The sequence below is a fragment of the Ursus americanus genome, chromosome 28 (assembly GCF_024610735.1).
Source record: "Ursus americanus isolate L20-20 chromosome 28, mUrsAme1.1.p, whole genome shotgun sequence".
NCBI classification, from domain to species: domain Eukaryota; kingdom Metazoa; phylum Chordata; class Mammalia; order Carnivora; family Ursidae; genus Ursus; species Ursus americanus.
In genome coordinates this window covers 18827924-18843817 of record NC_142154.1, presented here as the reverse complement: position 1 = coordinate 18843817, position 15894 = coordinate 18827924, and positions in this window count along the sequence as shown.

Below are 15894 nucleotides of genomic sequence, written 5' to 3'. Positions count from 1 at the left end.
AGAGTGGAAAATGAGCTGTATCTGATGCAGCTTTTCAAATACAGCATCAGGACCTTAAAAATGAAGGCTGATTCCTTCCCTTCTCTGAAGCTTCCTTTCTGTCCATGCCATATCTGCTGGAAGGGTCACAGACTGTTAGAGGGTATGTACGTTAATTTTATAACCTGGATGAATTTGGTATAAATCCTTCGATTTGGAGTATTGACATTGTCTTCTACAAAGACATTGTTATGCAAAATAAGGAAGCTTTGATTGAGACACTTGGACATAATTTACTGAGACTCCATGAAGGCAGGGCTCTGGTTCTGTGCTGTAGCCCCCTTTGAGCTCCCTACCTGGCACACAGTAGGTGCACAGTGACTATTTGTTCAAAGAGTGAATAATGGGGAGTCTCCACGAGTAAGCCGAATCCCTAAAAGTATTGCTAAGAATGTCTGGATGAAGTGGTGGAGTGCAGCTGGCTTACAACAGCTCCCTTTCAAAAAATGCCTGATGACACAAACACAGTCTAGTAAAAACTGGCACTTCCTTCCTGCAAAAAAACAGAAAGAACCCATCAGTAAACAAGGAAAAAGACAACCAAATGTCAAAAATGTCAAAAATGGTAAGAGAAGAAAAGAAATTTTGCTCAAGTGTGCCAGGCTACTCCCGCAAATGGTCCCGGTGAATCCGCAAAATCTGGCACCTGACTCGCAAGAGGAACAGACTGATTCCGGGAAGGGGCATATCCTTATTCTACCTGGTCACTGCAGGGGGGAGGGGAAAGGGCTGCCGGGAACAGACGGGAGGGGGCTGCTGAACAACCAGGACTGATTCTCTGATGGCAACGGGCGCCCCACACTGAACCAGAGAAAGGCTCCAAAGCCTCTGTGCATCATGAAATGCACTTCGTAACGAGGGGAAGAAAAACACGTCAGAAATCTCAGTAAAGAGACCAGAGACTAAATATTCTAGCAAAGGTAGTTGCAGCTGAGCTTTTCCTGCCTTCCCTCTGGCTGTCAGGCCACAGAACATTGAATAGAACACAAAATAAGACTTCCAACAGCTCAGAGAGAAAAAATAGGGGAATTTATTCACATGATACCATGAAGTTGCCCACATTACACAAGAACAGGAGAAATGACACACCACTTCATACCCACTAGGACGACAATAACCAGAAAGATAATCACTGTGCCTGGGTGACTCAGTTGGTTTAGCATCTGCCTTTGGCTCAGGTCATGATCCCAGGGTCCTGGGATCGAGCCCCATGTTGGGCTCCCTGCTCAGTAGGGGGCCTGCTTCTCCCTCTGCCTACTGCCTCCCACCCCCCCCACTTGTGCACTTGCATCCCCCCCCCCCCTGCCCCGTCAAATAAAATCTTTTTAAAAAAAAAAGACAATGATAGGTATGGTGAGGAGGTGGAGAAATTGGAACCGTCTTACACTGCTGATGGGAATATAAAATTATTGCAGCCACTTTAGAAAACAATTTGGAAGATCTTAAATTTTTAAAACAGAGTTACCATGTGACTCAGCAGTTCTGGATATATATGCCCAAGAAACTGCAAACATATGCCCATACAAAAACTTGTTCAAAGCAGCATTATTTTTAATAGTCAAAAAGTTGGAAACAACCGAAGGATCCATCAACTGAAGAATGATGCGTACACAAATGTGGTGTAGCCATACAGGGGAATATTACTCAGTCATAGAAAGCGCGGAGGGCTGATACATGCTGTATCACTGTGCTAAGTGAGAAAAGCCAGTCACGTTTAAGCAGGTGAACTTCATGGTAAATAAATTACATCTCAAGACAGCTGTTTTTGAAAAAGAAATGGTGACTGTCTGGAATGTATATATAGACACGTGTTCAGGATGTGAATCTGCCTCCCGTGGCTGCCTTCACTGCTTCACACAAAATTGCTTCTGTTCAAAGAACTCATTTCACAACAAAAGAAAAGTGGCAAGTGTGAGTTTATCCTGAGAAAGTAACCAGTAGTACATCTAGTAGCCAGGCTGTGATTTTAACCTCTAGATGTAAAAAAAAAAAAAGTACAGAATATAAGCAACACTCCCCCACTTTTTTCTAGTTTCTTAAGGTAGAAGTTTGGGCCATTGATTCAAGACATTTCTCATTTCCTAATAGAAGTATTTAATGTTGCGAATTTCCCCTTAAGCTTTGGGTAATCTCACAAATTCTGTTGCGTCCAATTATAAGTATTTTGTAAGTCTTTGGCTTCCTCTTTGACCCAAAAGTTATTTTTTAAATTTTACTTATTTTTTTAAAGGGAAGAATGAAGGGGGGTGGTAAACAAAAGGGGGAATGAACCACGAGAGACTATAGACTCTGGGAAACAAACTGAGGGTTTCAGAGGGGAGAGAGGTGGGGGGATGGGCTAGCCTGGTGATGGGTATTAAGGAGGGCACATATTGCATTGAGCACTGGGTGTTATACGCAGACAATGAATCATGGAACAGTACATCAAGAACTAAGGATGTACTGTATGGTGACTAACATAATAAAAAATTGTTTAAAAAATTTATTTTTTTAGAGAGAGCATGAGCGGGGGAGGGGCAGAGGGAGAGAGATCTCACAACCCCAAGATCATGACCTGAGCTAAAATCAAGAATTGGACACTCAGCCAACTGAGCCACCCAGGCACCCTGACCCAAAGACTATCTTTAAGTGTATTATTTAATTTCCAAATATATGGGAATTTTCAAGGTATAGTTTAGTAATTTCTAGTTGAATTTCACTGTGGTCAGAGAATAAAATTTATATCTTAATTCTTTAAAATTTGTTGGTTTGCTTTAAGGCTCAAAATATCATCTGTCGTATTAATGTCATATACACACTTGAAAAGAATGTGTATTCTATTGCTCCAGATACTTGTTTTATTAATGTCAATTAGGTCAAGTTGGTTGATGGTATTTTTCAGGATTTCTACATACTTGCCAATATTCTATCTAGTTAGTCTATCAATTATTGACAGAGGAGTATTGTGGTCTCCAACTCTAAGAGTGGATTTATGTATTTCTCATTTCAGTTATATCAGTTGCTGCTCTATTGTTAGGCATAAACATTTAGGATTGTGATGACTTCTCTTTTTTAGTTGTAAAATGTATGTAACACAAAATTTACCATTTTAACCATGTTATGTGTATAATTTGGTGGGATTAAGTATATTCATATTGTTGTACAACCATCATTACCATCCATCTCCAGAAGTTTTTCATCTTCCCAAATTGAAACTCTTCACCCATTAAACAACTCCTTGTTCCCCCTCCCCTAGCCTCTGGCAACCACTGTTCTACTTTCTGTCGCTATGAATTTGATGACTCTAGGTACATCATATAAGTGGAACTAGACAATATTTGTTTTTTCGTGTGCCACTTAACATAATGTCCTTGAGGCTTATCCATATTATAGCACGTGTCAAACTTTTATTCCTTTGTAAGTCTGAGTAAGATACCATTATTTGTATATACCACATTTTGTTTACCCATTTATCTGTTGATAGAAATTTGGGTTGTCTCTACCTTTTGGTTATTGTGAATAATGCTGTTATGAACATGGTTGTACAAATGTGTCCCTGGTAACAAGCCTTGTTCTGAAGTCTACTTTGTCTGATATTAGTATAAACACCTCCCCTTTTATTTTATTAGTGTTTGCTTGGTATATCTTTTTTCATCCTTTTACTTTTGTAACCTGCCTGTGTTTTCATATTTAAACTAATTTTTTTTTTAGACAGTATATATTTGGTCTTGTTTTTTCCCTGTAATCTGGCAATCTCTTCTGTTTAATTGGGAGGTTTTAGACCATTTACATTTAACATCACAAGCAATATGGTTGGATTTAAATCTGCCATTGTGTTAGTTGTTTTCTATTTGTTCCATCCATTCTTTTTCCTCTTTTCCTGCTTACTTTTAGATTTGTTGGATTTTTAAAAATTATTTTCAGCCATTTTTCTTCAAAAATTTTTTCGGCTCCATACTTTCTCCACTTCTGAGACTCTAATGATACAAATGCTAGATTTTATTTTATTTTCCCATAGGTTCCTGAGGCACTGTTCTTTATATATATATATTATATATATATAAAAAAGTATATATTCTCCTTTTGAGAAAGAGAGCATGAGCAGAGGGGAAAGACAGAGGGAGAAGCAGACTCCCCACTGAGCAGGGACCCTGATGTGGGACTGGATCCCAGGATCCTGGGATTGTGACCTGAGCGAAGGAAGACACTTAACTGACTGAACCACCTAGGTGACTGGCACTGTTCTTTTTAAGAAAATTTTTAGCCTATCTTCTCAGGTTGTTCATATTGCAAATTTCTGTTGATCTGTTTTTGAGTTCACTAATTCTTTCCTCATTCATCTCCAATCTACTATTGAGCCTGTCCAGTGAGTTTTTAGTTTAAAATATTGAAGTTTTAGTTACATAGTTTCTCTTTGGTTCTTTTTTATATCTTCAGTTGATTTGCTGAGATTTTCTTTTTTTATTTGTTTTGGGAGTGTTCATAATTGAGGCATTTTTATTATTGCTGCTTTAAAATTCCTGTCAGATAATTCCAAATCTGAGTCATCTCAGTGTTGACACCTTTTGATTATCTTTTCTCACTCAAGTTGTGATTGCCTTCATTATTATATGACAAGTGATTTTTTTATTGTGTCTTAGGCATTTGGGGTATTGTGAGACCTGTTTGATCTTTTTTCTTTTCTTTTTTTTTAAACCCTTCTGTTTAGGTGTAGTGTGCAGGCACAGTTTGGGGTGCAAGTTCAGCTTCCTGCTGGGCTTCACTGACTTCACCCTGACAGAAGTGGACCACTGATTCACATTGCCTTGTTGCAGATGGGGGTAAGCTAATCACTGGAGTCCTTGAAGAAGCGAGCTGCCATGATGTAAACATATTCGGAGGGCCACATGGCAGGGAACTGTAGGCAGCTGTAGGAGCTGAGGGTCTCAGTCCCACAACTGCAAGGAATTCTTCCGATGACCACATGAGCTTGGAAGAAGACCCTAAGATCCAGAAAGGAACACAGCCCCAGTGACACTTGGATTGCAGCTTGGTGAGACCCTGGAGCAAAGAAGCCGACTAAACCATTCCAGACTCCTGATCCCCATGTGTTTTTCCAAGCTTCCCAGTTTCTGGTCATTAGTTATATAGCAGTAGAAAACTAATATGCACTTTCTGTTGCTCTTTTTCATTTCTAATGTTCCAGGTTTCCTTCTGTTATCATTTTCTTTCTGTCTGAAGAACTTCCTTTAGCATTTCTTTTCTTTCTTTCTTTCTTTTTTTTTTTTTTTAGTGCAGGTCTTCTGGTGAAAACTTTTCTTTAATTTTTTTCGTATGAGGTTACATTTATTTCACCTTCATCTCTGAACGATAGTTTTGTTGAATACAGAATCCTGAGTGACAGTTTTTTCTTTCAGTGCTTGGAAGATGTTATGACACTTTCTTCTAGTCTTCATGGATTTTTTTTTTTTTTGAGAGAGAGAGAGATTGGTTGTATGTGCAAGGGGAGGGAGGGGCAGAGGAAGAGGGAGAGAGAGAATCTTCAGCAGACTCCACGCTCAGTGTGGAGCCAGACATGGGGCTTGATCTCATGACCCTGAGATCAAGACCTGAACCAAAACCAAGAGTCGGATGCTTAATCGACTGAGCCACCCAAGTGCCCCTGGCCTTCATGATTTCTGATGAGAAATGTGCTGTCATTTGAATATTTTATTGCTGCAGGTAATACTTTTCTTTTTCTTGCTGCTTTCAAGGTTTTTTCTTTGTCTTTAGTTTTGAGAAATTTGATTATGATATACCTAGGCATGCATTTCTTTGAGTTTATCCTATTTGGGCTTTGCTTAACTTCTTGAATCTGTAAGTTTGTCTTTTGCCAAATTTGGGAAATTTTCAGTCATTATTTAAGTATTTGTTCAGCACTGTATTCCTCTCTTACTGAGTTTCTGATGACATGAATATCAGATTTTTTTGTTATTGTCCCACATGTTTCTGAGATTCTATTCATTTTAAAAATCAATTCTCTAACTGTTCAGATTAAATAATTTCTATTATTCTATCTTTAGGTTCATTGATTCCTTCTAATGTCATTTACATCTGCTATTCACCCCATTCAGTAAGCTTTAAATTTTTGCTTACCTTGTTTTTTGGTTCTCAATATTTTATTGGGTTCATCTTAAGTCTTCATTTTCTTTGCTTAAGGTTTTTTTTTTTTTTTCTTTTTTCCCCCAGAGTGCTAGTACTTGCTTTTTGGAACATTTTTGTGGTAGCTCCGTTAAAATCCTTGTCCTGTAATTATAGCATCTGTATCATCATGGTGTTCATGTCTGTTGATTGTCTTTTCCCATTCAAGCTGAGATTTTCCTGGTCTTAGTATGATGAGTCATTGTGGGTAATGAGGACATTTTGAGGTTGTTACAAGATTCTGGTTTCTATTTAAATCTTTCTCAGCAGGCAGTCAACCTGTTTAGGTTCAGAGTGCATGTTCTGGCACACTTTTGTGGGCTGTGGTTCAAATGCCAATTTAGTTTGCTGGGCTATTCTGGTGTGCTCAGCTTGTATGCTGCTCAGGCCAATCTAAAATGAGAGCAGTATTTGACATTAAGTTCTCCAATCTCTTGATGTTCTGATTCTGGTTGGTCATGCATGGACTGCTTTGGGGTCTGCTCAGGACATCACGCACAGATGTAAAGTGCCCCTGTCTCTAGTTCTTTTTTTTCTGTAACCTCCCTATCCCCTTACTCACTTTCTGATTTGGAGGGGAAGGGTGCTGCCTCCCTGTTGCTGTTTGCTTAGCACACAGGAGAATAGTTATAGTCCCTGCAACTGGTACACTAGTGGCTGGTGGAGGAGCACCACCTTTTGCTGACATTTGCTTAGTGCAGGACTGAGATAGTAGACAGAGTCCATCCATAGTCTCTGCAGCGCTAGGATTGGAGGAGGAGAGGTGTCACCTCTGCTTGATCCGAAGGGTTGGTGAGGCATCACTCTAAAGTCTGCCCCAAATCCCAGGGTGGAGGAGGTGGATCTCCTCATTAATGCAGTGAAGACATGGTCAACAGGTCTCTGTCTATAGTCCCCATTGCCATCCTCCCAGTGGGAGGAGGGAGGCTGTCTCTTCATTACTGTAGGGCAGGGATGGTTGACAGCCCTGACTCCAGTCCCTGACACTGAAGGTGGGGTGGGGGTAGGATAGCTTTTTGTGAGGAGTTCCATCTGGAGTAGAGTGGGTTCCATCTTGTAGGGATCCCCTTTGTCAAAGCTTTTTGCCAGAGAGAACAAGCTTTCTTTGGAGCTTCGGGGTTTTTTTGGTCTGTGTCTGTTGACATTTCTGCGTTGTGGGTGTCCCTAGTGCTCAGGCAAGGATGTGTAGGGGGCCAAACACACACACGCGTGCGCACACACACACACACACACACACACACACACACACAGAACCCAAGGAAATCACTGCCTGGTTTTCCTTAAGGTCTCTGGTCAGCCCAACTTTCCATCTCCATCTCTTAGAGTTTCTGATGCCTGCTTTATATATTTTGTTCAGAGTTTTGGTTGCAAATAGTGGGAGGAATAAGGTGAAATGTGATTACTCATTTTGTCTGGAAACAGAAGCTGTGAATTTATCTTTTACTGTGATTAAAAGTAATGCTCTTCATTCCTGTGTAGGTCCAAGTTTACACCTGCCATCATACTACATGTAACGAAGAGTAAGACTCTACTTCTGATGTTGAACCATTTACAGCTTGTGAGCCCCACTCCTCCTTCTTCCCTTTTTGGCCCACATCTGGGGCAAAAGCCGATAAGAAAGCTGATAAGAAAACCTGAACACTCCTTCTGGTGGTGTCAATAGGAAGTTCAAACCACACAAACCCCAGCCCAAGTGCCCAAACCCTTTTCTTAGGCCCACCCTCAGCCACAGTACAAGCCAAAATCACTGACCCCACTTTACTCTTGCCATTTGGACTGGCTTGTGCCTGGCCTTCTCTCAGGCACTCAGGATTTCTCAGAATATCTTCTTGGTGTGTATGGTATTATCAGTCTCAATATCTCAACTATTCCTGGACTGGGAAGGGTGGGGGAGGGTTCATCCTGCCCTGTTTGGGGTGACTATCAAGCACTCCTTCTGCCTCAAGAATTTCCTTTAACAGTTCTTATGATGCAAGCCTGCTGTCAATGAATTCTCTCAGCTTTTGTTTGTTCAAAAATGTGTTTTACCTTAATTTTGAAAGATATTTGCACTGAGTATAGAATTCTGAGTTGACAGGCTTTTTTTTTTTTCTTTTCCTTTCAGCACTTTTAAAGATGCCATTCCATTGTCTTTTGGTTTGCATAGTTTCTGATCAGAAGTGTTCTGGGGGCGCCTGGGTGGCACAGCAGTTAAGCGTCTGCCTTCGGCTCAGGGCGTGATCCCAGCGTTATGGGATCGAGCCCCACATCAGGCTCCTCCGCTATGAGCCTGCTTCTTCCTCTCCCACTCCCCCTGCTTGTGTTCCCTCTCTCGCTGGCTGTCTCTATTTCTGTCGAATAAATAAATAAAATCTTTAAAAAAAAAATTTTTTTAAAAAGAAGTGTTCTGTAACTCTTTCTTTGCTCTTCTGTGTGTAACTTCCCGCCTTTCTCTGGCTGCCTTCAACCTTTCATCTTCAGCTTTAAGCAGCTGGACAATGATGTGTATAGGTATGTGTGGGGGGGGGGGGGGTTGTTGATGGTGTTGGTGGGTTTTTTTCCTTTTCCTTTATCTTTCTTTTTGTTGTTTATTTTGCTTGGAGTTCTCTGAATTCTAGAATCTGTAGTTGAGTGTCTATTATTATTTTTGGAAGATTCTTGAGTATTATCTTCTAATATTTCTTCTTTTCAAATTATCTTAAAATTCTCTCTTCTCCTTCTGTGACTTTAATTACATGTGTGTTAGACCATCTGATGATGTCCTACCTACAGCTCTTGAATGCTCTGATTTGCTTTCACTACTTTTTTCTCCTTGTGTTTCAGTTCACATCATTTCTATTGACCTATCTTCAAGTTTATTGATTTTCCAAAGCTATATTCATTTTACTTATGCACTGGTTGCAATAATTCTTCATCTGTGATATCATATACTTTATTTCTAGCATTTCTATTTCACTCCTTGTTATACTTGGCATCTCTCTGGTGAAATTCCCCATCTGTTCATGCTTGTTTCTTGCCTTTCCACTGATGCATTAACATATTACTGATAGTTATTTTTAAATCCCTAATAGTTCCAACCATCTGGGTCATCCAATCAATTGCTGTTGATTGCTTTATCTCTAGATTATGTTTTCTCTTACTTTTTTTTAAATTGTAATTTTTGATTGTCAGCCAGACATTGTGTGTAGAACAGTACAGACTGAGGTAAATTGCATTTACACCTGCAAATGAGCATGCCTCTTCTGTCTGGATTTTAGTATTCGAGGTTCAGTGCATCCAGTTAGGAGGTGACCCAGGTTTGGGTTTTGTTGTTGCTATTGCTACCAGCAGAGCAGCTGACACTTTCAATTTCTCTAAATGTGGGGTGCTTTCACCTGTGCCAATAGTGGGGACTGGGGCACCAGATGGTTTCTCTTAGTGTTCTGATAATCCCTTCACCTTTCAGCCTTTCCTTTCATGCCTGTCCCACTGAGAGGCTCTTTCTGTACTCTTGCCTCTCCATTAGGGGTTGTGCTATGACTTGTTCATCAACACTAGGTCTCTGGTGAGAGGGGCCACTCTGTTATCCTGGTCCATCATCATTCCTGGATCGTAAACCTCAATGTGTGGTTTCCCAGCATTCCTGCCCAACCCTCCCATGGCAACTCAGCTCTGCCTTGTCTCTAAATTCTGCTTCTGGATGGGAGTTTCCTGACCCTCCCCCTCACTGGTAGCAGACCTCTGTTTGTATTGGTGTCAGATCCTGGGCCCAAAATTATTTCTTGCCTTTCCCTCCCACCATAGCAATGAGTTTTTCCCTGTGTCCTCAGGACAAGAGTTTTCCTACCTCTCTCCCAGAGGCAAATGGGGTTTGCTTCTCTTCAAAAGCAATGGATTTTTACCTGTGCCCCTCCCTCAGTGTCTCTGGCTTTTGCTTCATAGGAGGGGTGTATCTGGGGAAGGGGTAGAGCCTTGTGCCTATCCTCCAATAGCAGCTTGCCTCTTCCTGCACCCCGGTCTTCCTGCACACATGCCTGTCCCTCCCCAGGCCCGTGCTCTGCTCCTAATATTTCTCTTGAGAACAAGTGAGTGCTGACTCACAGAAGTCTGGATTCCTCAGCCTTTCCAAACTTACATCCAGGCCCACACTTGGCTTTTAATGATTTGCTAAAATGTTAGCTAATGTCTTCACACCTCCTGGTGGCCATACTTCTCCTGTGCTTGGCTGAAGGGGAAACAGGTTGTGCACTGCATTTCCCCTTAGAGGACGGTCTGCTCCTTCTTTGGAATTCAGCTTATTTGGTTCCCTTGTAACCTTACATCTCTGATAGACTCAGGTAAAATTAGGTACTCCTAATTGCAGATGATCTCATTGTTCCTTGCAGCTTTCTATATCCTATATGGAAGTGGAAATTAGATGTTTTAAATTAAAATTACCACTCATTCTAATTTGTCTACAGTCATCTATCAAGAACATTTAGTGAACTTTTTTTTTCAATTATATCCTTCTATATTTATAAAATGGCTTTAAAAGAGTTTCCCAGCCATATTTAAAAGGTAAAAGCTGTGAATGACCTGCTTTTATTCTTATTTTGTAACCAAGGTCATTAATGAATATCACAGTTAAACTTTTTCCCTTTGAAAAAATTTGAGTCAACCACAAAATCAATGGGTGAATTTTTTTCTTTTTCCTTTGGAAGTTCTTGAATTGTCTTCTTTTAAATTTACATAAGCTCTCCAATTAGGACAGTATCTCCTGCGGCTTTTAAGAGACCTTACAACCTAGTTTACTTTTCTTTTCTGTTAGGTTTGTTTGCCTGAGTGGTTAGTTCTGGAGTGTGCACATAATGACAGACATTTTTGTGATTATTTAATGTTCGAATTTCCATGGCTGTGTAACAATTACTCAGAGCTTAGAGGTATAAAACAATCACTTACTTTCACAGATACTGTGGATCAGAGATTTGAACACAGCACAGCAGAATGATGTGTTCTGTCCCATGATCACTGAGGACTGCAGCTGGGAGACTCCAAGAGTGGGGCTGGAATCATCTGATGGCTCATTCTTTGCATGCCTGGTGCTTCTCCTCTGTGTGGACCCCTCCATGTGGTATCTGCGTGGGTCTGGTTGGGCAGCCTTACAGCATGGTGGTTGGCTACACAGAAGTTGGGTTGCCTCTTCTAGCCCAGCTCCAGAAGTCATTGCAAGTTTACTTCTACCCCAATCTATCCATTAAACAGTTACAAAGGCCCATTCAAGCTCAAGGGCAATGGACATAAACTCCATCTCCTATTGAGGGAGTACATAGACTCAGGAAAAGCATAGGAAACTAGGAATATTGTAGTAGACATTTTTAGAAAATACAATCTATTGCAATTAATTTCCAAAGTCTTTCATGAGATGGAATAAAAGAGGGAAGAGGGGGTGGAAAAGAAGAGGAGAGGGAATTGGCTATCATCTCCCTTGGAGCCTCTTCAGAATACCTCAGAACTTCTGAGTTCCTGTTTCTTTATGGCTGGGATAGAATGATTAGTTGCCAGCTGTTCTTTTGTTTGCAACATTGACAAGTGTCCCTGCTAGCAGAGTTCCTACTTTGTGTTTTTAAGGATTTGTCAGCCTTTTGTCCAAGATTTTAGGGTCATGCCAACTAGCTTTTCTCATCCAAGGCATTCCATCTCCTGGACCAACCCCACATGGACTAGCTGGGGGAGATCAGAAAAGCCTGGGGTGTGTGTGCCAGGCATGAGTCTGAATTCATTGCTGAAATTTTTCCTTTCTCACCTGGGATCTGGGAAATCTTCTAGGTAGACAGTTCCAGAATGTGAATGGAGTTTAGGGGTCTCCTCATGTCAAGTAAAGAATGTAAGCCATCGGATATTCAGGATTTTTTTTTCTTCTGTTTTCAGATGCCAGTCAAAATAGTAATCCCGTCTATGTCAAAAGTTACCCAGGGTGGCCACTGCGACTTCAAATTGTTCTTGGAAAATAATGGCATTCGCATAACTAAGACTTGTAGTGTGGAAATATGGAATAAACAGGTATTTGGCCTGGTTGGGGCACAGACTCAGACTGAGATGATCCCTCAAGCATTGTGGTGGTTGGTAGAATGATGAGTATGCAGTCTCATGTCTCCAGAACCTGGCCCAGAGCCAGCTGTCCTCAACTGTGGAGCCAAGGACCCTCCTGTGCTCTGTGTGCTTGTCCACAGCTTGAGTGTTGTTCATCTGTAAGAAGACATCTCTAGAGTGAGGGCAGACATAGCCCTTGCAGCTGGCTGGAGGAGGGACTTCTTCGAGCCACATCTGCCCTCTCCTTGTAGACAACCCCTTACAGACGAACAACACTCAATTCACTGAAGGGCTTAGCGAAATATTTGGAGCTCAGACTGACACTCACCTTGCTGTCGCAGGCAGACTGTGGCCTCAGACAAAAGGTGACTCCAGGGGTCTCAGATGTGCATGCAGTCACCACATCAAGGGCCTGGTCTGCAGGATGGAGGGTCTCGGCTGAGTCATGCTGGGCCCTCCACCTGTTGCAGCCCACTAACCTAAGACCACCAGGGTCACATCAATGGCCAAGCAAGGTAAGCTTATTTAGCCGGCTGCAGCAAGGGAGAAACTTCACTCCCGATGCGTCTCAGCCTCCGTGGCTCTGACTTTACCGGGTTGCTGTAATTTTCCACACGCTGCACAGAATTTCCGGTTGTGCGCACACTCCATTGCTGCACAGTGGGACAAGTCAGCCTTCGCTTCCTTGGGCTCTCGCGGCGTCAGCCCTGCTGCTCCCTCGGAGGTGTGGCACAACCCTCTTCTGAGGGGCCCGTTGCGGCCACACCACCTCTCTCCTTTGTTCCCCAGCCCTCACTGCAGTGCTGCACGGGGTGGCCGGTGATATCACGACTACCTGAGCCTGGAGCCGGGGGTGGTATCCGCATTTGCTCTTTATCCTCTTGCCACCTTCCAGCTCCCTGTGTTAGCCTCCTTTTGATTGATACACCACGTGCAGTTTCTGGATGTTTTGTTTTTTTGGGCTGAACCCTGACAAGCACAACTCCTTAAGCTGGAGCCTGGGTCCCTTCTGCCTGCTCTTTTTCTCGTCTTTCTTCTGGCTGGGACGGGGATGCGATGACCTTCGTGACGCAGCCGCTCACCGAGGAAGGCAGAGCAGAAAGACGGGAGATCCCAGAGGACACAGCCGAGCCTCCACCCCACCTCTGCCTTCATTTCCACGAGGAAGACACAGAATTCTCTCGTCTACACCACAGTCCGGTCCTAGCAGCCAAGTGCTGTTCTTAAGTGACCCGCCCTGATACAGCGTCTAATGGAACAGGAACAGCTGAGGTCTGGGCTACATAAGGAAGGAAATTGCTTGAAGAAGTAAATAATTCGGCTAATTTTTTATGTAATAATCATTAAAACATTTTGAAAGTAGATGATGAAACCAGAGATTTAAAAACCTTTGCTGGTCTGTGACACTCGGGAGGGAGGCAGGCAAGGGCCAGTGGGCCAGCCATCCCTGCACCCCTCTCTCTCCTGAACCAGAGTACAAGTGAGGTGGCAGAAATGGTCAGGCAGTTGGGCTTGATGAGGAGGCAGGCAGGAAAGTTGTGGAAAGCTCGGGCTGCAGGGCTCTCGAATACCTCAGTGTGATCCTTGACCGCTCAAGGCCTGTTTCTTCATCTGTAAAATGGGGGTATTATTGGTTGCTACCTCACTGATGTGGACACCAGATGAGACAATCTATATAAAACAGCATAATGCATGATTGCTACATTTGGTATTTATAAACCACACTAATTTACAGACCAAAAAATTGCAAACTCCCGTTTACTGTTACTGTTATTTACTGTTATCAGTCGCAGTGACTTGTGACTGTTCTCACAGTGTGCAGTGCCTTCTCAGACGACAGTCACCGTGAGCCAGGGTGTAGCCCCCAGCTTTGTAGCTCCTGGCCCTCAGTTTACTCAAGGCCCTGAGGGGGGCCCTTGGGGGCTGGAGGACTGACTCAGCCAGTCAACTTGGGGAGACTTGCAGCAGCGAACAACACAGCTGCTGGTGTTTCCACAAAGAATGGCCCACCTGCCGCAGGCATCCCTTCCAGGGCATGTGGCAGAGAGTCCAAGCTCAGGGTGACAAGTGGTTGCCACCTCAAATCCTCCATGGAACATGGTGGGGTAAAAGCCAACCAGTAACAACAACAAGGCCGGCTGGTCTCGAACGCTGGGGTGTGTAAACTGACAAAGCTTGAGGATGGGCCCCAAGTGCAGACCTGCAGCTGGCCAGGCTGCGCGGGGCTCTCACTCCCAATCCCCGAGATGGGTGCGAGTGCCTGCCTTCCTGCACCCCAGCTCCAGCCTCTCTGCCCCCTCGGCAAAGTCTGGACAGATGACAATGCAATCCATTAAGTGTCAGCTCAGCCCAAGCATTTCAATCGATTATGATGATGTTAACCTCGGCCATTTTGCTGTAATTGATCCCTATGGGCCTTTGTCAATTGCTTCAGCCACACTGTAGATGTGAGGCCAAAAGATGCGATGACCTGGAGCCCTCTCCTCTGGGGCCCGATGGTAACCCTTACTGCGGAAGCCGTCCTGATCACAGCCTGCAGAATGACCCATCTTCCACAGGAGGCCCCGGGTTACCCGAGGAAGATTAAATTGTGGTCGGAATACTCCGGTTAAGGATAACAATGTTTCTGATAAAATGCTAATTTGTAAGTTTGAGTGATTACAGGGGTAACCCAAGTTATCTCGAAAAATTAGATTTCGTTGTTTCCTGCCAGGGCTGAATTAATGAGATGTCACCGCTGTGCACTCACTCTTTTATCAAGATCTCCTTTATGATGTATAATCCAAGGTTGACGGACCTACAGCGCCCAGAGCCATTCATCCTACAATTAACACATTTGTCTGTGTTTCTACAAATCATGCATCTTCTGGTACAGGATTAGGGGCCCTCGCGCCATCCTGTGTCATCAGCAAATACACACACACACACACACATCACGCTTCACTGGGGTTGTGAGTTAGATTTTATTTCACTCATCTAGTAGCAACTGACCAGGTACACGTGTGCACATGTGTTTGCTTTCCAAGCCCCCGCCGCTGTTTGGACAATGACAACGGCACGCGTTTATAAAGCAGTGGGGAGTATATAAAGGGCAGGGAACATGAAGGGACGTGGCCGGTGCCCATGGAGGATGGGAGACCAGATTCCTGGTGGGAATGAGAGGCTACTGCTCCTCCCTGACTGACTGGACAATGACTTTGAGTTGTAGCTCCTGTGTCCCACGTGGGATGTTCGATCCAGGACTCCGATACAACCGGGGGCACCCGGCCGGGCTGCTTGCAGCACGTTCAAATGCTAAATGATGATGTTTGGCACGCACATCTGTTGAACATCTGGCTTCCCGATGCAATGCCTGCCTCGTGCTGCCTGCTTTGAAGTTGAACATAATCATGGTGAACAAGCCAAAGTGGGTGAGAAAAGGGCACATCTGGTGACTTGTCTGTTCTGTATAGATTAATTTGCGTAATGATTGATCTCTAGCAATAATGCTGATTTTGTCCCCGAGTCCCCTTTACGAGTCTCTGTCCGGTGGTCCTAGGGGAGATCTGAAACTGTAAGAAGTGAAGTCACTTGCTCTGTGAGGGCAGAGTCCCCGAGTCCTCACCGTGTGCCCTCCTGCCTCTGTGGGTGGCACTGTCAAGTCCTCTCCACGTAAAGGGGGGTGGTTACCCACCAGGGGACTCCCCTGCC